Source organism: Saimiri boliviensis, chromosome 1 (assembly GCF_048565385.1).
Source record: "Saimiri boliviensis isolate mSaiBol1 chromosome 1, mSaiBol1.pri, whole genome shotgun sequence".
Taxonomy (NCBI): Eukaryota; Metazoa; Chordata; class Mammalia; order Primates; family Cebidae; genus Saimiri; species Saimiri boliviensis.
Window position 1 is genome coordinate 28,466,461 of NC_133449.1, and position 27,794 is coordinate 28,494,254.

Genomic DNA, 27,794 nt, shown 5'->3' on the forward strand with positions numbered 1-27,794 from the left:
TTGTGGTTGCTGCTGAACACACACATTTATCCAGAGGGCAAATGTAGACTTTGGTTTAAATTCTTCTGATGAAACTGTGTCTCACACCCAAATCCCAAGTTCAATGGAACTGCTCTTGAGGTGCCAGCCATAATGGCCTTGCTAGGGAGGAGGTCCATGATGGCCTCTGTCTGAGTCTGTTTCATTGCAACACTCCCAGAAAGCCAGCCCTGTCATTAAGCTCACAAAGTAAACACTGTCCTCAGCAAAAGCCCGGAGTTAGCAGTCACCCAAAGGCAATTGTGCTCCTTTAAGGGGACAGCTTTCACCATTCATCACTCCACTGGTGCTGGCCTTAAAACTTGAAATCAAACTCAGGGCTCCCAAGGCTCTGGCCTTTCATCCAACACCACCAAAGGCTGTGGGCAGGATTCAGAATTATGTTTCACCAACTGGTCCAGGCCGCGGTCTGTCTGGGAAGAGAAACAGACACAGGGAACAAAGGGACGGAAGTGGGAAGGTTGGTGAGAAAAGAGCCTTTCTGCTGTTACTGCCATAGAGCTACCGGCGGTATTAACACCGTCAGAATATTTTACCCAGAAGTCCAGAATGCGCATGTATCAACAAATATTTCTTGCCCTAAACATTTATCATAGGCATATCAAGCTTTTACCATGTCACTTTTTTCTTCTTTCTTTTTCTTTCTTTTGGAAACAGTCTTGCTCTGTCACCCAGGCTGAAGTGCAATGGCATGATCTCAGCTCACTGCAACCTCCACCTCCCAGGTTCAAGCGATTCTCCTGCATCAGCCTCCTGAGTAGCTGGGATTACAGGTGTCTGCCATCACACCCAGCTGATTTTTGTATTTTTTAAAAAATAGAGACAGGGGTTTCACCATGTTGGCCAGGCTGGTCTCAAACTCCTGACCTCAGGTGATCAGCTCTCCTCAGCCTCCAAAGTGCTGGGATTACAGACCACTGTGCCCAGCTGTTCTTGTTAATTAATACGCTTCTTCCTCATTATGTTAAAGCTACATCTTGTGTGCATATCCTGAACCCCCACCTAGCTGGCAAATTCTTCAAAGGCAGGGGAAATTCCCATTGTTTGGTTTCCAAGCCTAACAAGGTGACTGGTGCTGAACTGAGCCAAGACAGGCAGACTGCCTTCACCAGGGCATCAAGAACAGCACTTTGGTGCATCCCCAAAGCCCTTCTTGGGGGGAACCAGTCCATCTCTGTATCTTTTTGTGGCCCACAAAGCAGTACCTCCTCCCCCAGGTCTGAGAAGACCGAGGAGGGTGTTATTAGGTTCCTGCACAGCCTAGACTAGTTGATACTCCATCTGGGACTTGCTGAATGATGACCATAACAACAGCTAACATTTATTGAGCACTTACTATGTACAGGCTCTGCTAAATACTTTATCTTACAACACAAGCCTCATACCAGTCCTCTGAGATAGCACTTTTATCATCCCCATTTTACAAATGAAAAAACTGAGACTCAGAATACACAGCTAGGAAATGGTAGACCTGAGATTCTGGTCAGGGCTGGGGTGACTTGAATCTTGTGTTTGAACTAGCATACACTGCTTCCCAAACTAGTTTATAAATTCTTTTGAGAGCAGAGATTTGGCTGGGCATGGTGGCTCAAGCCTGTAATCCCAGCACTTTGGGAGTCCAACGCAGGTGGATCACAAGGTCAAGAGATCAAGACCATCCTGGCCAACATGGTGAAACCCCGTCTCTATTAAAAATACAAAAATTAGCTGGGCGTGGTGGCGTGTGCCTATAGTTCCAGCTACTCAGAGGCTGAGGAAGGAGAATTGCTTGAACCCAGGAGGCGGAGGTTGCAGTGAGCCGAGATCATGCCATTGCATTCCAGCCTGGCGCCTGGCAACAGAGCGAGACTCCAACTCAAAAAAAAAAAAAAAAAAGAAAAGAGAGCAGAGATTTTCTTTCTTTTCTGTACTCGCAGAGCCTAGAGGAATCCTGAGCAACAGTGGACTCTTAGCATCTACCTGTTTTCTGACTGACTGATGAGTGATCCATGCCCACAGCAGTCGGACACAAGAAATGAGGGTGACAAGAAGTTAGAGAGGGATTTGGCAAAGAAAATTTGGAGAGCTGCTTATAGCCAGGTTGATTTAAGGTGAGGGAGTGTAGGCACAGAGCCCCTCTAGGCAGTACTCAGAAGCTTCCAGAGTCCTGGGCAGGAAGGTGGCCTTCTCTTCTCAAGGAGGAGTATCCAAGGAATAAGGAGGCATCCAGACATAGCAAGGGCCTGGGGTGGCTATGGACCCCAACCTCACTCAATGTCTCTGTCTCTGTGATCACTAAGAAGCCAGGGTTGCTCTTTGCAACAAATTGCTCAACTGTTGTTCTGATTACCTCGAATGTAGAAAAATGCAGTGCCCAACTGTTTCGACACTTTGCTCTGCGGACTTTTTCCCTCTTCCTATATTGAAGATGTGAAGGATTGCAGCCCTTTTTTCCAACGTCTTATGTTTTGATGTTTTACCTGTAAATCAATTATTTGGAACTGATAACACATTTCCCATAGGAAATCACGTTACTTAAAGAGGCTAGGATCTCAGGCTATGTCCTAATGGTCTTATTTTACCCATTATTTATTCATTTATTTTTTTAATTTCTTATTTTTAGAGACAGAGTCTCGCTATGTTGCCCAGGCTGGTCTTGAACTCCTGGACTCGAGGAATTCTCCCCCTTCAGTCTCCCAAAGTTCTGGGATTCCAGATGTGAGCCACTGTGCCCAACCTTTACCCGTTATTAAAAGTAGTGAGTCTGACAGTACTTATCACCTACAAATAATCATGTTCATAATAGAAAAAAATATATTACGTTAGTGCAAAGGTAATCGAAGTTCTTGCCATTACAAAACCGCAATTACTTTTGCACCAACCTAATATATTCCTAATTCTAACTCAGCACCCAGGACAGGGTTTCCCCTACCTGGGGAAGGAGCGATTCTTGAGAGTGAGATTAGCAGCACTCTGCTACCTCATAACTTTCTAGCTGGGTTTGGAGAAGAGATCAGAACTTGAGGCTGTAAGATCATGTCAGCCTTATCAAGGAAGTCATGTCTGCAGAAGGAACAGGCTTGCAACACAATCACTGCAGCGATGATCCAGAGACACCCTGATATCTGTTGGTTCAGGATGACACACGTGCGGGTACAAGTCACACTCCTGACCGCCTCAAAACATCTTAAAACTCCAAAGAGATTTCCACCATACTCAGCTTGTTAAATCTTGAAGTGGAAAGATCGATACCCATCTAGCCCAGCTCCACCCCAAAACTCCATCGTATGTGCACCACTCTGTGCTGAGAAACGGGGAGTTGCAGAAGGAACTCCTTCAGGGAGCTTCTTATCCATTTTAAATACATCATTGTAATAGCTACTTTTTTTTTTTTTTAGTTCTAACTTTAGGCCAAAGGCTTTATATGTTTTAATTTATTAAATTCTCATAAAAACTCTATGGTTAGACTTAGCTTCACTTAGAATATAAGGAAATTGAGGTTTAGCATGATTACGTAACTTGCCTTACAGCGAATACATGAAAAAAACCAGGATTCGAAAGCCAGTCTGTTGGCCAGGTGTGGTGGCTAACACTGTAATCCCAGCACTTTGGGAGACTGAGGTGGGTGGATCACCTGAGATTAGGAGTTCAAGACCAGCCTGGCCAACATGGTGAAACCCCATCTCTATTAAAAATACAAAAATTAGCTAGGTGTGCTGGCGAGCACCTGTAATCCCAGCTACTCGGGAGGCTGAGGCAGGAGAATTGCTTGAACCCAGGAGGCAGAGGTTGCAGTGAGCTGAGATCCTGCCATTACACTCCAGTCTGGGTGACAAGCAAAACTCTGTCTCAAAAAAAAGACTTGAGAGTTTTACGGTAAGTTGAACAGAGGCAAGTCATGGAGTTTCCCCATGAAGTCATGCAGCACACAGCAGTACAGGCTCACTGAGCACGGAAGGAGCTTCCCTTAGGTGCAGTCTTCACACTGGGAGCAGACATATTACACATATCTCATTATTCTGTAACCAACATTGCACACCATGTTGACTCATCATTTTGAGAATGAGCTACTTGGCTGATGAATTGCCCCAGTCTCTAATGAGAATTGTTAAAAAGTAAAATTTTTTCCCAAGTCTTCCCTTAGCTATTTTTCCTTCTTTCTTTCTTTCTTTCTTTCTCTCTTCCTTCCCTCCCTCCCTCCCTCGATCCTTCCTTCCTTTCTTCCTTTCTTTCAACCGTCCCACTCTGTGTCACCCGGGCTGGAGTGCAGTGGCATGATCTCAGCTTACTGCAAACTCTGCCTCCTGGGTTCAAGCGATTCTCCTGCCTCAGCCTCCCAGGTAGCTGGGATTACAGGCACCCACCACTACACCCAGCTCATTTTTTGTATTTTTTTTTTTTTTTTTTTTTTTGAGACGGAGTTTCGCTCTTGTTACCCAGGCTGGAGTGCAATGGCGCGATCTCAGCTCACCACAACCTCCGCCTCCTGGGCTCAGGCAATTCTCCTGCCTCAGCCTCCTGAGTAGCTGGGATTACAGGCACGCGCCACCATGCCCAGCTAGTTTTTTGTATTTTTAGTAGAGACGGGGTTTCACCATGTTGACCAGGATGGTCTCGATCTCTCGACCTCGTGATCCACCCGCCTCGGCCTCCCAAAGTGCTGGGATTACATGCATGAACCACCGTGCATACCCAGTGTCTTTTTCTTTTCTTTCTTTCTTTCTTTCTTTCTTTCTTTTTTTTTTTTTTTTTTTTTTTTTTTATTTAGTAGAGATGGGGTTTTGCCATCTTGGCCACACTGGTCTTGAACTCCTGGCCTCAAGCAATGGATCCGCCTCAACCTCCCAAAGTGCTGGGACTACAGTGTTTTTCTTTCTCAATGATGCAATACATAGTCATAAATATTCTCTGGAATCCTTTCACTTTCCTAATTAAAAGAAGGAACTTTTAAGAAACGGAAAGACAGAAGCCTGCTAGATCAATCTTCCCATATGAGTAGCACATCAAACTCATTTATGAAAAATGAAGAATCACAAAGTTTCAGTTTGTTACAACAATATAAAAAGTAGGAGAGGAAGAAGATAGAAAAACCAGTACAGATAGGAAGCACAAAATAAGGTTATAGAAATGAATCCAAATTTCAGTAATCATAATAAATGCAAACGGATCAAATAGGCCTTTAAAAGTACGAAAAGAGTTCGAGTTTTAAGAATTAGAAATCCAGATAAATACTTTTTATAAGAGACTTGCTAAACTGTAAGGATCCAGAATCACAGAAAGCATAAGTATATAAAAAGTAGAGGCTGGGCACAGTGGCTCACATCTGTAATCCCAGTACTTTGTGGTGCTGGGAGTTGAAGACTAGTCCTGGCAGCACAGTAAGACCCCATCTCTACAAAAAATACAAAAGTTAGCCAGGTGTGGTGGTATGTGTCCCAGCTACTGGGGAGGCTGAGACGGGAGACCTGCTTGAGCCCAGGAGTTTAAGGCTTCAGTGAACTGTGACGGCACACTGCACTCCAGCCTGGGTGACAGAGCAAGACCCTGCCTGAAAAAGGGTAATAATAATAATAATGATTTTTTTTAATTAGCTGGTCATAGCGGCATGCACCCATGGTCCCAGCTACTTGGGAACCTGAGGCAAAAGGAGTGTTTGAGCCCAAGGAGTTCAAGGCTGCAGTGAGCCAAATGCCGCTGCTCTCCAGCCTGGGTAACAGAACAAGACTCTGAAAGAAAATAAGAATAAAAGTAAAACTAAAGTATATCTGGCAAATATCCACCCCTTCAAAAAAGCTAATGTGGTTTGTATTAATATGAGACAAAAGACTTTAAGACAAAAAGCATTTTCAGGGATGAAATGAGTTACTACATTTGATAAAAATTTCATTGGAGAGTTATAACAACTCTAAATTTATGTGTCCTTAATAACATATCTTCAAAGTATGTAATCCCAAAATTGATAAAACTTTATGTTTCAAATTGAAAGATACATGGTGATGAGGATAAATAATTGAGGAAGATAGACAAGAAGAAACATATGTTGAGGGTTTACTATTTGCCAACATTGTGCCGAATGCTAGTGAAACAAGGATGTGGAGACATAGTTTCTGCCCCCATAAAACTTCCATATGGAAATAATGTATAATGTGATAAAGGTTATAACAGTGAGATATATACTCTTATAATGAATGATGGAAGACAGAAGGAAGTTACTGTCTCAATCAGAAAAGGAGGAGCTAAAGGAAAACTCACAGAGAAGTCTTTTGAAATCATCTTAAAAGATGAGTAAGAGTTCACCAGATAGACAAAGGGCAGAGGGGAGGGACCAGGGAGAAGAGCATGCCAGACAGAGGAAACAACACACCAAAAGCCAGAAAGGTAAGGAAGCACAGCATGTTCAGAGGTCTAAAGCATTGGATAAAAGCACTGAGAAAGAAAAAAACATTTTTACTGGTAATGATTTCACATGCATGAAGCCTTAATTTCAGTGACATTTACACATATCAGAAAGAAGAACTGGACAAGCTTCCTCTTCAGCCTAAAAGTCCCTAGAAAAATATTACTAATCACATGGGGGGATGGGAGGAGCTTAGAAAGCTACCAGTTTGATTTTCCTTGGCAAATCCTGCAGTGTAGATTTGCTAAGCTCCAGTGTAATGCACTGTGGTGATGTCATTTTAGCCTCGGATGATTGCACATCCCAAACAATCATGTGACTAATACCCTTTGGCTGTCACCAAAAGATCTAAACAATACCAGCAGCGTGCTCAGCCTCAGCATGCTAGCAAGCTGCCTTAGTTTCTCACTTTCATAATTACAATCTGACTTGTTACGTGTAATAAACAGGAGGTGAGAAAGGAGAAAGAAAAACAAGTGTGGAAACTGTTTCATAGCAGTGCTATGACTTAACGCATCCATTTGATTTTCAGTTGGCAAGGGAAGCAGAAGATCCAGTTTGACAAAAGAAATCAAGAATGGTTACACAACAGGCTGAGCTGGGAGAGTCCTTTACATGTTGTCAGTCTCTACCATGGCAGGTAATTCCCTCAGTTGTGAACAAAACATCTTCCAGAGTAGCCAAAAAGTTTTAGGAAATAATGTGCACTTTTTTTTTTCTTTTTCTTTCCCCTTTGATACCTAGTCCAGCAGAATAATGTGCAATTTAGAAGGGACTGCTTTTTTTTCTTTCTTTTGGATAAAACTGTGCCCGTTGATTTTGGTTCTCATGATGCTGATCTTTTTAACTAAGCAATTTTCTCGGGTGCAGCGGGAATTGACACGTCTCTAACCAATTTTTATTTTGTTGATGAAAACTGGAAGCGGAAGCTAGAAGGATGGGGGGATTGCCCTCTTTTCTCTCTCTATTTTTTTTCTTTTTGATGTCCTTTACTTCAAGTTAAGCCTGGTTTTTGCTTTAATCATAGCGGAAAGCATTTTCCACGTCAGGGAAAGTAGAGAACAGGCTGTAAACCCTGTCCCCTGCTCGCTCTCCAGCTACCCACTTTTGTCCTTTGCCCTGCGGCAACGTCTTTTCCCCTCTTGTTTGCTTCTCCTTTCTTTATTCATTTCTCAGTTCTTCTCTGGCTTCACTCAAGATGGCAGAAATTATGCAACCTAGTACTTTTCACAGAAGCTCCTTTAGCATAGTAATTCATCAAGGATTCATCAAGTACCTGCCATGCACTGACACTGTTCTAGATGCCGAGAATACTACCATGAATGAAACAGACAGAAATCCCAGCTGTCACTGAGCTTTGTCTGAGGGCCACTGGGGAAGGCCTCTCAAAGGAAGTGATAGCTGAGCTGGGATCTGAGTCAAGAAGAGGAGTGAGCCTAGGGGAGAACAGCTGCAAGAGTGTTCCAACCAGAGAGACCAGCCCAGCAAAAAGGAGGAGCATCTACCCGGTACATTCCAGGGACAGGAAGGAATGAGGCATGGTGCCTTCAAGGGAAAAGCATCAGTTTGGATGAGGAAGGATGGGGGGTCAGGAATACAAAGTAAGAGAAATTATGGCTGGGCGCAGTAGCTCATGCCTGATAGAATCCCAGCACTTTGGGAGGCCAAGGCGGGCGAATCACTTGAAGTCAGGAGTTCAGTACCAGCCTGGCCAACATGGTGAAACTCCATCTCTATCAAAAATACAATTAGCTAGACCTGGTGATACGTGCCTGTAATCCCAGCTACTCGGGAGACTGAGGCAGGAGAATCACTTGAACTAGGAGGTGGAGGTTGCAGTAAACCGAGATCGCACCACTGCACTCCAGCCTGGGTGACAGAGTGAAACTGTGTCTCAAAGAGAGAGAGAGAGAGAGAGAGAGAGAGAGAGAGAGAGAAATTAGCTTAGGGTGAAAGTAATTTTGTCCACAACAAAGGAAAGATTCCTCTGGATCCACCAGATGGAGGAAGGTTTGAGAGAACAAAGGGACAAAGTTCATGGTTGGGTTCCAGGGTCTGAGTAGAAGCAGGAGAGAGAATCTTCTCTTTCTATTTTTTTTTTTTTTTTTTTTTTTTTGAGAAGGAGTTTCGCTCTTGTTACCCAAGCTGGAGTGCAATGGCACGATCTCGGCTCACCGCAACCTCCACCTCCTGGGTTCAGGCAATTCTCCTGCCTCAGCCTCCTGAGTAGCTGGGATTACAGGCATGCGCCACCATGCCCAGCTAATTTTTTGTATTCTTAGTAGAGACGGGGTTTCACCATGTTGACCAGGATGGTCTCGATCTCTTGACCTTGTGATCCACCCGCCTCGGCCTCCCAAAGTACTGGGATTACAGGCTTGAGCCACCGCGCCCGGCTCTTCTCTTTCTTTAGAGGTGTAAAGAGTGGGAACTGGGGACCAGTAACTCAGAGAGGCAAGGCCAAGTTTAAGGAAGAGTGGGGGATGAATGGACTGATAATAACACGCAGACAGAGACGCACACTTATGCAGTAGCATGTGCATGAAACAATAGCAGGCGCCTTTTCGAAGTATACCAGGTTGAGTGAAATGACCTAAATGTATATTTTGTATACAGTAAGCAGGAGGGCAGAGCCCTGTTTTTACAAACTAGATTCTCAACATTTTTAAAAATATTTGTTCCTGGCCAGGTGCAGTAGTTCATGCCTGCAATCCCAGCACTTTGGCAGGTTGAGGCAGAAGGATCACTTGAGGTCAAGAGTTCAAGACCAGCCTGGCCAACATAGCCCAAAACCCCCGTGTCTACCAAAAAAAAAAAAAAAAAAAAAAAAAAAATTCAAAAATTAGCTGGGCATGGTGGCTCATGCCTGTATTCCCAGCTACTTGGGAGGCTGAGGCAAGAGAATTGCTTAAACCTGGGAGAAGAAGTTTCAGTGAGCTGAGATCACAACACTGCACTCCATCTGGGGAACAGAGTGAGACTCTATTGCAAAAAAATAAAAATAAAAATAAATTGTTCCTTTACAATAAACATAAAAGCCACATACCCTTGTTTAAAATGATTTGAAATTTCAAACGAAATAGAGTGACTGTTAAAAACATGCAGGAAGTTTCAGAGTATGTTTCTTCAAGTTACTTAAGCCTCCTTCCCCCAGACTTTGTTCTGGAACCTTCTGATCTACGGCTTTCCAGGTGAATCCCAGCTACAACCTGGTAAGTGTGGCCAGATCTGCAGAGCAGCCTCGGGCTGGGCTCATTAACGCCAAAGGAAAAGAAAAAGGCCACAACTTAGTGGGCTGCCAAAGCTGCTGTCTTTTTTTTGAGACAGGATCTTGCTGTATCATCCAGGCTGGAGTGCAATGGTGTGATGTCACTCTCTGCAACCTCCCCCTCCCCTGTTTAAGTGATTCTCCTGCCTCAGCCTCCCTAGTAGCTGGAATTGCAGGCACCCACCACCATGCCCAGCTAATTTTTGTATTTTTTTTTAGTAGAGAGGGGATTTCGCCATGTTGATCATGCTGGTCTTGAACTCCTAACCTCAAGTGATCCACCTGCCTTGGCCTCCCAAAATATTGGGATTATAGGTGTGAGCTACCGCGCCCAGCCCAAAACTATCCTTAAAAATATATCTGTAGGGAACCACGGCTTCGGTGCAGACATGGCCAAGTCCAAGAACCACACCACACACAACCAGTCTCGAAAATGGCACAGAAAGGGTATCAAGAAACCCCGATCACAAAGATAAGAATCTCTTAAGGGGGTGGACCCCAAGTTCCTGAGGAACACGTGCTTTGCCAAGAAGCACAGGAGGAAGGGCCTAAAGAAGACGCAGGCCAGCAACGCCAAGGCCATGCGTGCACGCGTCGAGGCCATCAGGGCCGTCGGAAAGCCCAAGGAGGTTAAGCCCAAGATCCCAAAGCGGGGTGTCAGCTGAAAGCTGGATTGACTTGCCTACATTGCCCACCCCAAGCTTGGGAAGCGTGCTCGTGCTCGCATTGCCAAGGGGCTCAGGCTCTGCCGGCCAAAGGTCAAGGCCAAGGCCAAGGATCAAAACAAGGCCCAGGCTGCAGCTCCAGCTTCAGTTCCAGCTCAGTCTCCCAAAGGTGCCCAGACCCCTACAAAGGCTTCAGAGTAGATATCTCTGCCAACGTGAGGACAGAAGGACTGGTGCGACTCCCCCCCGGGGCTGCCATCTGCATGGGGCTGGGTCCTCCTGTGCTATTTGTACAAATAAATCTGAGGGAGAAAAAAAAATTTTATATATATATATAATCTGTAGATCTAGCCGAGTGAAGAAGAAGCACGCTGAGGTTGAAAAGATAGCTTTGCCTTGCTTCATAGAGCAAAGCTTGGCTTAGTGACTAAAAATTTCTGGGAAAAAGTTTCAGAAAAAGATTCCATATTAAAAACAAAAACAGGAAAAAACTCAGCTGGACACAGTGGCTCATGCCCGTAATCCCAGACCTTTGGGAGGCCAAGGCAGGCGGATCACCTGAGGTCAAAAGTTCAGAAACAGCCTGGCCAACATGGTGAAAACCAGTCTCTACTAAAAATACAAAAATTACCTTGGCATGGAAACGGGTGTCTGTAATCCCAGCTACATGGGAGGTTGAGGCAGGAGAATCGCTTGAACCCAGGAGGCAAAGGTTGCAGTGAACTGATATCACACCACTCCACTCCAGCCTGGACGACAAGAGCAAGACTCCATCTCAAAAAACAAAAATAACACTCACTAAAGATCAGAACTTTCTGACAAGTGGAAATAGTTGACACCCAGCACTGCAGGTGAGCTATGCTATAAAGCAGGTAACTACCGGGCGCGGTGGCTCATGCCTGTAATCCCAGCACTTTGGGAGGCTGAGGCGGGTGGATCATGAGGTCAAGAGATCGAGACCATGCTGGTCAACATGGTGAAACCCCGTCTCTACTAAAAATACAAAAAATTAGCTGGGCATGGTGGCGTGTACCTGTGATCCCAGCTACTCAGCAGGCTGAGGCAGGAGAATTGCCTGAACCCAAGAGGTGGAGGTTGCGGTGAGCCGAGATTGCGCCATTGCACTCCAGCCTGGGTAACAAGAGCGAAACTCTGTCTCAAAAAAAAAAAAAAGCAGGTACCTGACCTGGGTCTCAGGTCCCTTGGTCCCTTCTAATGCTTACATTCTATGATTTAACCTATATCTAAAGAGCATGAGCACAGTTTTGAAGGAACATGTTCACAAACATTGTCATTCTTTCTCTTGCTTCGGAAATAGCTAGTTAAGAAGAAGAACTATCAACATCACTAGCCATCAGAGTAATGCAAATCAAAACCACAATGAAATACCACTTCCCACTTACCAGGATGGCTATCATAAAGAAGACAGATAACAAAAAGTGTTGGTGAGGATATGGAGAAAGCAGAACCCTCATACCTGGCTGGCAGGAATGCAAAATGGTATAACCAGTTTGAAAAATAATCTGGCAATTCCTCAAAAAGTTAAATACCTCCCAGCACTTTGGGAGGCTGAGGCGGGAGGATTGTTTGAGCCCAGGAGTTCAAGACCAGCTTGGGCAACAAGGCAAGACTCCACCTCTAAACAGAATTTAAAAACTTAGCTGGTTATAGTGGCACATGCCTGTAGTCTCAGCTACTTGGGAGACTGAGGTGGGAGGATAGCTTAAACCAGGGTGCTTGAGGCTGCAGTGAGTCATGATCGCACCACTGCACTCTAGCCTGAGCAACAAAGCAGGATTCTGTCTCAAAAAACAAAGAAAGAAAAGAAAGAAAAAAAAAAAGAAAGAATAAGTTAGTTAAATATGGAGTTATCGTATCACTGAGTGATTTCACTCTTATGTATAGAGAGAAATGAAAACATATGTCCACAAAAAAAGTATATGAATTTTCATATTAGCATTAGTTATATTAGCCAAAAATGGAAATAATTCAAATGTCCATCAACTGATAAATGAATAGACAAAATGTTTATCCATACAGTGGCATATTATACAGCAATAAAAAGAAATGAAGTACCAATACATGCTACAACATGGTAGAACCCTGAAGACAGTATAAGTGAAAGAAGACAGTCACAAAAGACCACATATTGTATGCCAATTATATGAAATGTCCAGAAAAGGTAAATTTAGAGAGACAGAAAGTAGATTTGTGGTCACCTAAGGCAGCGGCGAGGGAGAGAGTTTGAGGGGAAGGGGAGAGTGACTGACAGGGTTTCCTTTTGCAATGATGAAAATGTTCTAAAGTTGATAGTGGTGATGACTGCACAACTCCATGAATACACAAAAAAATTGATGTGTATACTTAAAATGGGTAAAGTGTATGGTATGTGGATTACGTCACAAAAAACTGTTACGCCCTCCACCCCGCAAAAGGAGAGTACTGGGACGAAGGTCAGAACACAAACTGACTGATTGATCCCAAACCAGTTTATTTTATTTATTTACTTTTTTGAGACAGAATCTGACTCTGTCACCCAGGCTGGAGTGCAGTGGTGCTGTCTCAGCTCACTGCAACCCCCACCTCCCAGGCTCAAGCAATTCTCCTGCCTTAGCCTCCAGAGCAACTGGGATTACAGATTCTCACCACCACACCTGGCTAACTTTGGTATTTTTAGTAGAGATGGGTTTTACCATGTTGACCAGGCTGGTCTCGAACTTCCGACCTCAAGTAATCTGCCTGCCTCGGCCTCCCAAAGTGCTGAGATTACAGGCATGAGCCATCATGCCCACCCCAAACCAGTTTAGAATCATGGTGGCATGAATCAAAGGTGGGAAAAGGGAGGAGGAGAGAAAGAAAAAGAACTACTCTCACAACAAAACGAGAAGCAAAATTTCAGCACAAGTTCAGTTTGTAATTCGAGAATTAAGGTGGGCATTCTACCATGTAAATATCTGTGCCTGAATTCTGACACAGAGTTTTTTTTAAAAGAATGATTTCTCCTAAACTGTAGCACCCGGACAACAGAGACCTCTGACTTGTATTCCACATTTAACAAACACACACAAAGTTGATTAAAAGACATGGGGGTGCCTCTGGCCCCGGGATCTGGCCCTCCATGCTGGTCCAGAGCAACCCATGACCCTAAACATTTCTTCTGGAGATAACATCAGTCAGGATTCACAGAAACACTTCTGCATCTCTCTTGTTCTATGTCTTCAAAACAAAAAGCTTTTTGGGTTGTGTTGCTGCTGACATTAGGGAAAAAAATGGCTTTGGAAAGATTTGAGTGGCAGAAACTCTTAGTTAAGAAAGGACAAATTAATTAAGTTGTCAAATTCCTCTTCTCAGAGAATGTGAATGCAATCGATTCTTGCGTAATTAAGTATCATTGGCTAGGAATGCTGAGGAGCCCTTTTCCAGCTTCTCTGTTTTCCAACTCCGAGTTCTAGAGGTACTTGGGAATTAAGTGGCATTTGCAATGGTTGCACATCGTGCGTTATGACTGAGGACATTCTTACTACTTTTTTTTGTTTTTTCTAATACAAGATCTGGCTCCGTCGTCCAGGCTGGGGTACAGTGGCGCAATCTCAGCTCACTACAACCTCCACGTCCCAGTCTCAACCATCCTCCCACCTCAGCCTCCCAAGCAGCTGGGATTACAGGCATGAGCCACCATGCCAGACTAATTTTTGCATTTTTTTGTAGAGAACGGGTTTCACCGTATTGCCCAGGCTGGTGGCTCATGCCTATAATCCCAGCACTTTGGGAGGCCTAGGTGAGAGGATAGCTTGAGGCCAGGAATTCAAGGCCAGCCTGGGCAATATAGTGAGAGACTTCTTAAAAAAAAGTTCAGCTTGATTTAAATGATTTTTATTTAAAAGGTTGGTGTTCATAAATTATTTTTTATTTTGCCTTCCTATTTTAATAGATATTATAAATATTTTAAAACAATACTTTTCTTGAAGGCATACAAAGTAATTACGATTTTTAAATTTACAATTACTTTAACTTACATTTTGATGAAAATATACTCAAATTTTAAACACAATTACCTTCATTTTTAACTTACTACATTATTGCTATCAATTGAATACAAATTACATGAAAATCTTTATTGTAACAACATAGTAGTTTTTCTGAAATGGAGAAAATAAAATAGATGTGATGGCATACATAAATAAAGACATAAATAATGTCTTTTATTAATCATACAAAATGTCACTAGCTCCTCCAAACATGTGCAATAATAACTAAAAATCAGTCATCTTTTTTGCTATCTTTCATGATACTTTATCAACACCATAGCTTTGCAAATGTTTTTAATAATGTTATGGATTTGTCAAGATTGAAGTATAGAACACATTTTGTTTAAAATGTTTTGGTTTCCGGCTCGTGCCGTGGCCCACGCCTGTAATCCCAGCACTTTGGGAGGCAGAGACAGGAGGATCACTTGAGGTCAGGAGTTTGAAACCAGCCTGGTGAAACCCTGTTGGCTGGGTGTGGTGGTGCATGCCTGTAATCTCAGCTACTCGGGAGGTTGAGGCAGGAGAATCACTTGAACCCGGAAGGTGGAGGTTGCAGTGAGCTGAGATCATATCACTGCACTCCAGCCTGGGTGACAGAGCAAGACTCCGTAACCAAAAAAAAAAAAAAACCACATCCCCTCCAGGCAGACATAATGAAAAGAAGGCGCTTTCCTCCCTGCAGAATCAACCCTGGGCCAGGGAGCCAGGCCCAGCAAGAGAAGCCAGGGCTGGATTTTTATCCCTAGTGGCCCTGTTGGTTGGGCACCTGGCTCAGGGCACAACCTGCCCTCCCATATATGTGGCTCTGACCTAGGCAATGGCCTTGCATTAGAGTAAGGAAAGTGACCCAACTTCTAGTGGCAGGCACATTGGAGTGGAGATTCCAAAATTTCGTTTCATATATTCCTAGGTTCCACTGAGGTGCTTCTGACCCCCACCCCCAAACCACAGATCAACCACAGCAGCTCTCTTTCACCTACTGTGTAATAGAGGGGTTTTGTTTATATTTTTGTTTTAGTGGAAGATATTGCATAACTTTTTTTTTTTTTTTTAAGATGGAGTCTTGCTCTGTAGCCCAGGCTGGAATGCAGTGGCATGATCTCGTCTCACTGCAACCTCCGCCTCCCTGGTCTCGGTTCAAGCAATTCTCCTACCTCAGCCTCCCAAGTAGCTGGGATTCAGACACAAGCCACCATGCCCAGCTAATTTTTGTATTTTGTAGTAGAGATGGGGTTTCACCATGTTGATCAGTCTGATCTTGAACTCCTGACCTTGTGATCTGCCCAACTCAGCCTCCCAAAGTTCTGGGATTACAGACGTGAACCACCAAGCCCAGCCGATATTGTATAACTTTAAAAATATACATTTATGTGTAACCCCTGATTTAGTCCAGCCACACAGCCATATCATGGTCCCTGGTGGCAATGGAATAAGAGGGACAGCAGTGGGAGCTGGGGAGGCCTGGGGGAGGGAGACTTTTTAGGGACATCCACAGCCACTGGCTTTTGTGCCCTACTCCAGTGGGTGTGCTCCTCTCCTTGACCCCACCAGGCACCATACTTTAGTTACTTAGAATTTGTCAAGACCTTGGCTGGGGGTCTCTCTGATAAATCCAGATTGCTATGCTTTTGTTAAACCTTTCACATGCCAAAGCAGGCAAACAATGGATATTTTTTAACATCCACATTTGAATACCATTCTGGGTATACTTCACTGTAATATACAGCCAGCAAAGCAACCGTAACATTTCCTCATTTTCCTGACTAAATTTAGAAGCAAACATTTTCAGAATATGAAATTAAATAACAAAGGTCATAGGACAATGAATAATATGCTGTGTGTGGTTAATTATACTTGTTCTAAAAAAAGTCATCCCAGCCTCTCTATAAAAATTGTGTGTGTAGCTATTTCACTTTGAAATGTCATAAGGTTACTCTGTTTCAAAAAGAAAATGGAAAAGCACAAAGATATTTATGTAACCCTGAAAGAAAATATTTCTTAAGCGAATGCAATATTTAATTCCATATTGTTTCCTTTTGTCCTGTGGCTGGTTTATAAATATCAGAGGCACGTTTCTTTGTGCTATGGAAATTAAGGGTTCATGGTATTTTTTTGTCTTTTCAGAAAAAATAATCAAACAATTTAGATGCAGAAAAGATATGATTGTTTCCCAGCAGCCACTAAAATCTGACAGGCCATTTTAATCAGAAGGTAGATAGAATTATGATTTAATCTTTTTCATGATGAGATAATCTGTACTTTTAACTTCAAATAAGATGCTGTTTTTAATCTACCCTTCATACTTCAGACTTCAAAAGTGAAACATATCTGAAATACTTGAATGAAAGTCACTTGCCTACCTATTTTTTATCTCTGCTGTAATTAAAGCAGGGAACTTAATTGAAGTGAACTCATTCTAATACTCCAATAAGACAAAATAAGCCAGCTGTGTTATTAATAGCCATGACGGAAGTGATCGCTCTGGGCAGTCTGGCAAATGCTTACCTGTGACTGAGATGTTCACCTAAAAAAAGCCACACTGAGGTCAAGTTCCCTTTTGCTTTTTTGGGTAATTTGGCCCTACCATGCCCTGAAAGATCAGAGGAGTATTTTTTCTCTGAAGTTTTTCTCCTATTGCCCTGTAATTTACACTCTTGCTTCTTCCAGTGGTGTATGACACATTGCTAAACACTTACTAAGTGCCAGACACTTTACTAGCTGTTAAGAATTGAAAGAGAAAAGGCCGGGCGCGGTGGCTCAAGCCTGTAATCCCAGCACTTTGGGAGGCCGAGGCAGGTGGATCACGAGGTCAAGAGATCGAGACCATCCTGGTCAACATGGTGAAACCTCGTCTCTACTAAAAATACAAAAAACTAGCTGGGCGTGGTGGCGCATGCCTGTAATCCCAGCTACTCAGGAGGCTGAGGCAGGAGAATTGCCTGAGCCCAGGAGGCGGAGGTTGCGGTGAGCCGAGATCGCGCCATTGCACTCCAGCCTGGGTAACAAGAGTGAAACTCCGTCTCAAAAAAAAAAAAAAAAAGAATTGAAAGAGAAAGAATACGGTCTGCAGTCCAGGAGCTCAGGATAGAGCATTCTACACTATGTGCATGCACAAGGCTCCTGATCCAGCCCAGCCTTAGATTCTGAGTCCACAGCAGGGATGGATTCAGTTTCTTCACCTGGATAATTTATCTAGGGTTGATCCAAACTCTAAAATGTATATGATTCTAGAGCTCATATTATTTCAGATAAGGTGTTTAATAGCTACACTGTATGCAGCTACAGTTACTTCTTTGTTTGGTGTTGTTTCTGTTGTTTGTTTGTTGGGAAGGGCTGTCACTCTGTTGCCCAGGCTGCAGTGCAGGAGCATAGTCTCATCTCACTGCAGCCTCCCCCTCCCAGGTTCAAGAGATTCTCATGCCTCAGCCTCCCAAGTATCTGGAATTACAGGCACACACAAAACCACGACCAGCTAATTTTTTTATTTTTCATTGAAATGGGTTTTCACTATGTTGCCCAGGCTGAGCTCAAATGAACTGCCTGCCTCTGCCTTTCAACATGCTGAGATTACAGGTGTGAGCCACCGCACCTGGCCAGCCAAAGTACTTCTATAATGTTGATGCCAGAGTCTCTTCCTGGCTCCTCTGAGCGTTTTCTTTATGTTATTAACCTACTTAAAATCTCACATTTACATTTTATTTGTTGCGGGGAGGTATTGTTGTGGGTATTTTGAGAGTGTGGTACCCCTTCAATCCACCTTTCTTTAATGGAGAATGATTTTATCTTATTCAAGTTGCCAATTTGCCACAGATTCAGATTCTAAAAAAATTTACTTGCCTTTGATCCTTTTGAAATGAACACAGTGAGTTGGAGACACACTCCTCTCTTCTATTTTCGAAAAGAGAGGACTTAAAGTGCTTCTAACTTGCGATTTATTGGGCAGGTTCTTGCCAGTGAATGAGGCTGATCCCAGCCACAGCCGCTTGCTTTGAATCATCCAGGCCCATGGGGTTTGCTGATTCAGGGATCACGCTGTTCTCTATAGTTCTTCTGCTGGTCACTTCTGAATAAGTAGAACCATTCTCCAGCTTGAGTTGTAAAGCAGTTATTTGTTTTGTTTGAAGAGGTTTCAAGAAAGCCAAGGCAAAATCAGATGAATTGTAGATCAGTGAATTTCTAGTGGGAATTAGGAGGGATAAAATCTTTTTCAGACTACACAAAGCTCTGCACCCCATCCCTGTCCCCATTCCTATCCATAGTAGCATTCAAGAATCACTGCAATAAAGAGTGAAAACAGGAGTTAGAATCTGGAGCCCAGGATTCCACTGATAGTTCCATCACGGCCTCTCCGGCTGCTCTGTGATCCTGGTTTACCTTTTCGTCATACATGAATCTGCCCATCTGCATATTTTGGGTTAAAATGAATAAAAATTTAAAGTGATTCAAGTTTTTTAAAGAAGGAAATATGTAATGGAAAAGCTGTAATAGGAATGATATATTTAAACTGCCTATAAACTTATAAAAAAAAAAAAAAAAAACTATAGCTGGGTTCCAGATGATCGAGTTTCCAGTGATGCTCAACCATTGAGGTGCAATTTGGGTATGTTCTCCAAACTCCTAGGCAGGTTCCTTTACCTGGATGAATGGTAGAGAGCTGATAGGGCCCCACAGAGCCAGGCATTTACAAGCTTACAGAAGGGCAAGTGTGTAACTGAGAGGCCCTTAGGAAATGCCTCAGAGATCTTTTAGATTCCTGGCCAAGAGCACTTTCTCCTTAGCTTTCTCTAAGAAGTCTCATCTTTTATTGAGACTTTATCCAGACAATGCTTGTTCTCCTAAGCAGCTCTTGTCCAGCCCCTCTTGGGGTCACAGGTCTCCTTGGCTGGCCACCCCCCACCATGCCGGTACAACACATTCTCAGCCCCCAGCTTCTACAGGGTGACCCATCTACTTTTCATATTTGATTATCTTGCCTCACAGACTGGCGAAGTTAGTGGGCACACTAACTGGAGAGGAATAAGGCAAATTATGAATGTACTGTTTGTGTGTTTGTTTATGAATAAACTAATTGAAGCAGCTCGTCTGTGGTTTCCCCATGAATGAGTGGCCAGCTCAGGACTAGAGCTCGGGTCAGTGAACTACACCCCTCAGGCCAAATCTGACCAGGAGCCTATTTTTGTACCAGGAGCAAAAAAATGGCTTTTCTATTTTCAAAGGGTTGTTTGAAAAATAAATAATAGACCAGGTGCAGTGGTTCATGCTTGTAATCCCAGCAGTTTGGGAGGCCAAGGCGGACAGATTACTTGAGGCCCGGACTTCAAGATCAGCCTGACCAACTTGGCAAAAACGAATCTCTACTAAAAATGCAAAAATTAGCTGGGCGTGGTGGTGCACACCTGTAGTTCCAGCTTCTCTGGAGGCTGAGGCGGGAGAATTGCTTACACCCGGGAGGTGGAAGTTGCAGTGAGCTGAGATCACGCCACTGCACTCCAACCTGGGTGACAGAGAAAGACTTTGTCTCAAAATAATAATTATAATAACAATAATAATGATAACAATAAGGCTGGGCATGGTGGCTCATGCATGTAATCCCAACACTTTGGGAGGCCGAGGCAAGTGGATCGCTTGAGGTCAGGAGTTAGAGATGAGCCTGGCCAACGTGGTGAAACCCCATCTCTACTACAAATATAAAAAATTAGCTGGGCGTGGTGGCACATGTCTATAATCTCAGCTACTCAGAGGCTGAAGCAGGAGGATTCCTTGCACCCAGGAGGCAGAGGGTGAAGTGCACAGAGATTGTACCACTGCACTCCGGCCTGGGTGACAGAGCAAGATTCTGTCTCCAAAAACAACAACAACAGTAATAAGCTAACAAACATGTAATAGAGGCTGTATGTGGTCCACAAGCCTAACAGGTTTGTTATCTGGCCCTTTACAGAAAAGTCTGCTGACCCATGGACTAGAGTATCCACATTTTACCCCTTGGGGCCTTTTGAGTTCTTGAAGAAGGTGAGTCCACTAGTGTCACCCTCCTGACCTTTAGTCTTCCCCTCACTCAACGTCATGTCAGTCATACAACTGGTGAACTTGAAGGGGAACTGAGCTTAGATCAGCCCTTAGTGACAATGTCTTCCCAGAGTCAACCTACATTTATGGTATAAATTCTGGTCCACTCTCTGCTGTGTAGCATGGGCCCAACATTTTATCTCAAGGGTAAACTCATGCTAACCCAAGCTCACAGAGACTGCTGTATAGCCAGAATTCAAATTCATTCCGTTTTAACCATAAGCGCAGCCAGCTAACAGGTGAGCCTTCACATCAGCAGACCAGTCTTTGCTTCCTCTCATCAGGCTTGAGCACACAGGGAGCCATTCGAGGCATTAAATCTGAGTAAGGAGAGGTGGGTAGATGATTTATCCAAGGATACACTTGCCACAGAGACCTGAGAGCTCAGATCCTTAGATTGAGGCCCCTTCTCTGTTGAACAGTACTTGAAAGTGCGCTACCCACTTCTTGCTTCTTAGGCTGAGGTTTTCCAGGCTACAGGCGGACAGCTTCTCTGTCTTCCTTCTCTGTTCATCCAGACTTTCTCCATACAACTATTAAATGAACAGACATTCTGGTGATTGCCTTCCTTGATTACCCCCAGGTCACTGAAATTAGGGGTGCTCCCAAAGTCTTCGAGTACACACTGGTTATCTCTCAGTTTACTCTTTCAGTGAGCTTAGCCTAATCTCTGTGTGATTCTGTGCATGTCCACATGTGTGCAAATTTGTGTGCATGCATGTGTGTGTGTGGGTTTGTGTGTTTGTGTGTATACGACCGGTTTAACTCTCAGGAAGGCAAATTTATTTCCTATTTTCAGGTTTTTTGGAAGATATTTTATTGTTACTCCCTTTGCTACCAACACGGTATTTTTGAGCTGTTTCGAAAGCAAATCTGTAGTGCAACTGTTTTTATTATATTTTGAGACTTAGCTACTTGAATTCAAACACTTAAGCAGTTTTTCCTGATTTCCTATTGTAATAACTTGTAAGACTGAGCTCATGATGACAAATATCTAGTAAAGCCTCTCAGGATAACTCATCTGTTTTCATAACCGCTGTGAAATAGTCTTATGTAATCAGCTCGACACATCTTCAAGATCTCTTGTTTCCAAAGGAGGCGGATAAAAATATTTTGCTGTTAAACAAAATAATAGCCAGTTGGATGCCTCCAACAATCAGCCTCAGATCAGAAACATCCTCCCCAACTGTCTTCCTTTGTTTCCTTTCTTCTCACCTTCCTTCCTTGTTCTCTCTCTCCTTCCCTCCCTCCCTTCCTCCCTCCTCCTCAAATATATACAAGAGCATCTCCCTTGTGATAGGCATAGTTTTTGGCACTGTGGATATAATAGTGAAATGTAGTATAACAAAAGAGTCCTGCCCTACCAGGGCTTACATTCTAGTTGACAGGAGACAGACTATTTAAAAAACAGCAAATAATAAAAGTATCAGCAATGGATAAATGTTATGCAAAGAATAAAATTGAATGGTGTAATAGTGATTACTTTAGATGGATCATCAGTGAAGGCCTCTCTGAAGAATAACATTTTAGCTCAGACTTAGGGGTAAGAAGAAGCCTATCGTGGGAATCTAGAGGTAAAGAACATTACAGCTAGGGCCAGGCCCCAGACAAAGACCCAAAAGGAAGAACAGGCTTGGGGAGTCCTGGGAAAAACAAGAAAGCTAATGTGGCCAGAGTGTGGCTGGTGGGCAAGGAGTCCCATGCCTATAATTCTAGCACTTTGGGAGGCTGAGGCAGAAGGATCGCTTGAGGCCAGGGTTTGAGACAAGTCTGGGCAATACGGGGAGACCTCTGTATCTAAAAAAAATTTAAAAATTAGCCTAGCATGCACCTGTGGTCACAGCTACTCAGGAAAAGAGGATTACTTGAGCCCAGGCAGTCGAGTTTGCAGTGAATTATGATCATGCCACTGCGCTCCAATCTGGGCAATAGACAAGACCCTCATCTCAAAAAAAAAAAAAAAAAAAAAAGCACAGGATGTGCAATGTATCAGTGGCAAATACCTTTGACAATTTCTTCATTTACAGAGACTGTGGAAATTGTCATTGCTTTACCTTGCCTCTTTTTTTTTTTTTTTTTTTTTTTTGCCCTTACAAAAAAATATATGAGGAAAGTTAGGTGTGTAATATGGATTGGTTTAGTCTCCACAGCTTTGTCTCTGGCAAAGCTCATTTGCGTATTTTTCCAGATTTACCAGGTTGTACCTCATACCAAATCAGATGAGTAGCAAGTTTTTTTTTTTTAGACAGGGTCTTGCTCTGTTGCCCAGGCTTGAGTGCAATGGTATGACCTCAGCACACTGCCACCTCTGCCTTCTGAGTTCAAGTGATCCTCCTGCCTCAGCCACCCAAGTAGCATGGATTGCAGGCATCTGTCACCACACCCAGCTAATTTTTGTATTTTTAGTAGAGATGGCATTTCGCCATGTTGGCCAGGCTGGTCTCGAACTTCTGGCCTCATACCATCTGCCTGCCTCAGCCTCCGCCTCCCAAAGTGCTGGGGTTACAGGCGTGAGCCACCACACTCAGCCAGCCACAAGTGGCATTTGAAAAAAGCAAAATGGCAAAGATGTTAAAAATGTATCACCATGCCCCTCATTATCTAAGAGATATTTTCACAGGCTTTTCAAAGTCACGGGTAGAGGAGAAAGACCCAGGTGAGTGATGTTTTATGAATTGTTTTATTAAACTTGATAAACTTCCCCTTTTGAAGGCATGGAGGTGTCAGGATTCTGGGTCTCAAAATGTGCCTCCAGTTTAGTGATGGGTGTACACTAAGGAAAGCATAAATGAGGTCACAATGTGTGCTAGGCCCAAAGATTGCAGGTTCATAAAACTCATCATTCTCCATTTATTTAAAAGAGAGCTGGCTCTGGGGAATCGATTTACGTTAATCAGAGTTATAATCGACTGATTAATAAGATACAATTCAATTTATTCATTACCTGTGAATATTACAACTACCAGGCTGAAATTCATGTCTGTTGGTCAGCACATGATCTTCCTGGTAGGAAAAATCTATTTAAGAAACCAAATTAAAGTCAGAAGGTTAAATATTATATATGAAAGCTGAACAAATCGAGTTGGATGTTTTGAAAGGCTATTTTCCTTAAGCGTTGGAAACCTGAGATAGCCTTTTTTCACTACAAGGACATACAGTCCCAGCTAGGCCAATGAACTGCTACTTGCCTGGACAGCAAAGGCCAATGCTGGAGAAACACTGAAAAATTTCAACTCTCAGCCTCTCCTTTTCCCAGGTCTAGGCCCCTACTTCCCAAAGAGTGGTCTAATGGCCTCCTACAGTTAGTTTGCCTTGGGGATTTATTTTATTTTTGTTTTTGTTTATTTTTTTTTCTTCAAGAAGGAGTCTTGTTTTATCACTCAGACTGGAGTACAGTGGTACAATCGTAGCTCACGGCCACCTCAAACTCATGGACTCAAGCAATCCTCCCACTTCAGCCTCCCAAGGACTGGTACTACAGGTTTGTACCATTGCACTCAGCTAATTTTTAAACACTTTGCAGACACAGGGTCTCATTGTGTTACCCAGGCTGGTCTCAAATTCCTGGCCTCAAGTGATCCTCCCACCTTAGCCTCCCAAAGTTCTGGGATTATAGGCATAAGCCACCATACCTGGTCCCAGAGACTTATTTTTATTTTTATTTTTGGAGATAGTATCTCACTCTGTCTCCCAAGCTGGAGTACAATGTCATGATCACAGCTCACTGCAGCCTCAGCCTCCCAGGCTCAAGCAATCCTCCTGCCTCAGCCTCCTGAGTGGCTGAGACTAGGCATGTGCCACCATGCTCACCTAATTTTTTAATTTTTTTGGAGACACGGTTTCCCTATATTGCCCAGGCTGCTAGGGATTTATTTAAAAATGCATTTCTTCTTCTTCTTCTTTTTTTTTTTTTTTTTTTTTTTTGAGACAAAGTCTCGCTCTGTCACCAGGCCAGAGAACAGTGGCACAATCTTGGCTCACTGTAACCTCCAACTCCTTTTCAAGCGATTCTCCTGCCTCAGCCTCCCAAGCAGCTGGGAATGCAGGCATGCGCCATCATGCCCATTTTTGTATTTTTTTTTTTTTTTTTTTTTTGAGACGGAGTTTCGCTCTTGTTACCCAGGCTGGAGTGCAATGGCACGATCTCGGCTCACCGCAACCTCCGCCTCCTGGGTTCAGGCAATTCTCCTGCCTCAGCCTCCTGAGTAGCTGGGATTATAGGCACGTGCCACCATGCCCAGCTAATTTTTTGTATTTTTAGTAGAGACGGGGTTTCACCATGTTGATCAGGTTGGTCTCGATCTCTCGACCTCGTGATCCACCCACCTCGGCCTCCCAAAGTGCTGGGATTACAGGCTTGAGCCACCGCACCCGGCCTCATTTTTGTATTTTTAGTAAAGACAGGGTTTCATCATGTTGACCAAGATGGTCTCGATCTCCTGACCTCATGATCCGCCCACCTTGGCCTCCCAAAGTGCTGGGATTACAGGTGTGAGCCACCACACCTGGCCAAAATGCATTTTTCTATACCACATCCCACACTTCTAAATCAGAATTTCTGTTCTTGAACTAAAATAGGAGTTTTAACTAGCTTTCTGGAGAAGTGTAATGTACACTAATGTTTTGAAAACCACTGCTAGTTGGTAAGCTGTATAACCGTAAGGAAGTTAGTTACTTAACTTCTCGACGTCTCAGTTTCTTTGTTTGTAAAATAAGGATAATAGGTTCTATCTTCTAGGGTTATTGGTGGCATCAAATAAGTCAAGATATGTAAAGCCCTTAGAACAGTGTCTAGCACCTAGTAAGCCTTCAACACACGATGGCTATTATTATTTTCACCATTAGCATCACTTTTTTTTGAGATGGAGTCTCATTCTGTAGCCCAGGCTGGAGTACAGTGGTACCATCTCAGCTGCCTGCAATCTCTGCCTTCCCAGTTCACACGATTCTCCTACCTCAACTTCCCAAGTAGCTGTAACTAGAGGCGTGTGCCACTACACCTGGCTAATTTTTGTATTTTTAGTAGAGATGGGGTTTCACCATGTTGGCCAGGCTGGTCTCAAACTGCTGACTTCAGGTGATTCGCCCACCTCGGCCTACCAAAGTGCTGGGATTATAGGCGTGAGCCACCACACCTGGTCCATCATTTTGATTATCATTATTCAGCCCACTACATTTTTGTTTGCTCATAGACTTTAATTTTTTTAAATCAAGCAAAGCCAAATGCATTGATTACTACATAAAGAGAGACCACATCCTTGACAGAGTCTCGGTGCCATCTTCCAGATTGTTTTTTATTGACAATATTTCAGGGTTTCTGCTTCTCAGGAATGGAAAAGATAGTATCCTAAGCCATCTCCAAATTATGAAGCAGGATGGATTTATCTTAGATTTCTACTCCAGACATTGTGGCTCATACTCGTAATCCCAGTGCTGTGGAAGGGTGAGGCAGGAGGACCACTTAAGGCAGGGGTTTGAGGCCAGCCTGGGCAACACGGCAAGACCTCAACTGTCCAAAATATTTTTAAAAGCCAGATGTGGTGCATGTGCCTATAGTCCTAACTACTTGGGAGGCTCTCCTGAGCCCAGGAATTCAAGCCTGGAGTGAGCTATGATCACATCGTTGTATTCCAGCCTGAGCAACACAGCGAGACCCTGTCTCTAAAGGAAAAAGTAAATAAAAGTTTCCAATGGTATTCATAGTGTTTGGCTTAAAGCTTACATTTGATCTCAGAGTTTGGCACATTTTTTTCTCTATCTTGAAAGTTGCTTTGCATCTTAGTTGCGGGCTAAAGGTTCTTTATTTGCTGACAGTAGCAACAAACCAATTGGTTTAGTGTCATTTCCCCCAAATGCCACTTGTTATGAATCACTTCATATTTATACCTTCCTTTTAAAAAATGAACAAAATGGCCTGGTGCAGTGGCTTATGCCTGTAATCCCAACACTTTGAGAGGTCGAGGCGGGCGAATCAACTGAGGTCAGGAGTCAAGATCAGCCTGGGCAACATGGTGAAACCCTGTCTCTACTAAAAATACAAAAAAAAAAAAAAAAAATAGCTGGATGTGGTGGCACATGCCTGTAATCCTGTCTACTCGGCAGGCTGAGGTGGGAGAATTCCTTGAACCTGGGAGGCAGAGATTGCAAGGAACCAATATCGTGCCACTGTACTCCAGCCTGGGAGACAGAGCAAGACTCCATCTTGAAAAAAAAATTTTTTTTTAATTTAAAAATGAACAAAATGTAGAAATAAAGTCCTTTAAATTGTCTGAGTGAAAGTGATTCTAACTAAATCAGGGGGAATCTTGGAGTTGCCATGCTAGTATATTTGGAAGTAGAGTACCACAAAGTAACTTTAAATGTTTGTTTTGTAACTTGCCAGAGTTTGTAAGTAGAACTTAGAACAGCACCATTTCTATCAACTGTCTCTTCATCTGAATACTTCAAAGTGGGTTATGAATGTTAATTAAGCCTCTAAGCATCCCTGTGACGTGGATAATTATACTAGCCATCCCTGCCTTTTAGATGACCACAGTAAAGGAGGAGGAGGTTACCCGAAGTGAATTACCCAGGTTAGGCTGATTCCGCAGCAAAATCACCCAGGGAACTTTTCATCATTGCAATCTAATAACTCTGCACCTAATTTCCCCAAGCATACATAAACATAACTTTTGAGTTGCCTCTGTTTAGACTCTGTTGGAGTCTAAACTCAGGCTGGAGTGCAGTGGCAGGATCTGGGCTCACTGCAACCTCCACCTCCCAGGTCCAACTGATTCTCCTGCCTCAGCCTCCTGAGTAGCTGGAATTACAGGCATGCACCACCACACCTAGCTAATTTTTGTATTTTTAGTAGAGACAGTGTTTTGCCATGTTGACCAGGCTGGTCTTGAACTCCTGACCTCAAAGGATCCACTCGCGTCAGCCTCTCAAAGTGCTGAGATTACGGGTGTGAGCCACTGTGCCCAGCCTCCCCAAACATAAGCATAACATTTTTACATGAGCTGTTGAGAAGGGAATCCAAATTTACCAAATCAAAATTAAAAGTCTAACCTGGTGAAGAGAAAAGGCAAGTATACCCTGGGATTAGCCAGAGTTTAGCGACTCAGAGTTCCTTTCTGTCCAGTCTGCTTCCCAGTGGACTTTTGTCCCTCCCTCTTATTTCCACTTGCCAATAAACTGAGAGCCCACAGTGCTGGCCTGTAGTGTGGGAAACAGCCGGAGTTACTGATGCCAGGCATGGCCTAAACATTCTGCTGAGGGAGAGCCATGCCTACCAGCTCCAAAGTGTTCGCTTGGCTCCACCCAATTCACTGGTGTGCCAGTTTCTGCTAAACATGGCCCAGCTCCCAGCT

At 43.5% G+C, this 27,794-nt stretch overlaps 1 long non-coding RNA gene and 1 pseudogene across 1 annotated transcript; one reads left to right on the top strand and one right to left on the bottom strand.

Moving 5' to 3' along the window:
• LOC120360533 (uncharacterized) lies at positions 1 to 27,671 on the bottom strand. The gene is made up of 2 exons (XR_005577007.2): positions 27,493 to 27,671; positions 1 to 452 (listed from the first exon to the last, which is right to left on the bottom strand). It is a non-coding gene; the product is annotated as an uncharacterized LOC120360533 (long non-coding RNA).
• LOC101048718 (large ribosomal subunit protein eL29-like) lies at positions 10,073 to 10,549 on the top strand (annotated as a pseudogene).
• Positions 27,672 to 27,794: the final 123 nt, after the last annotated feature.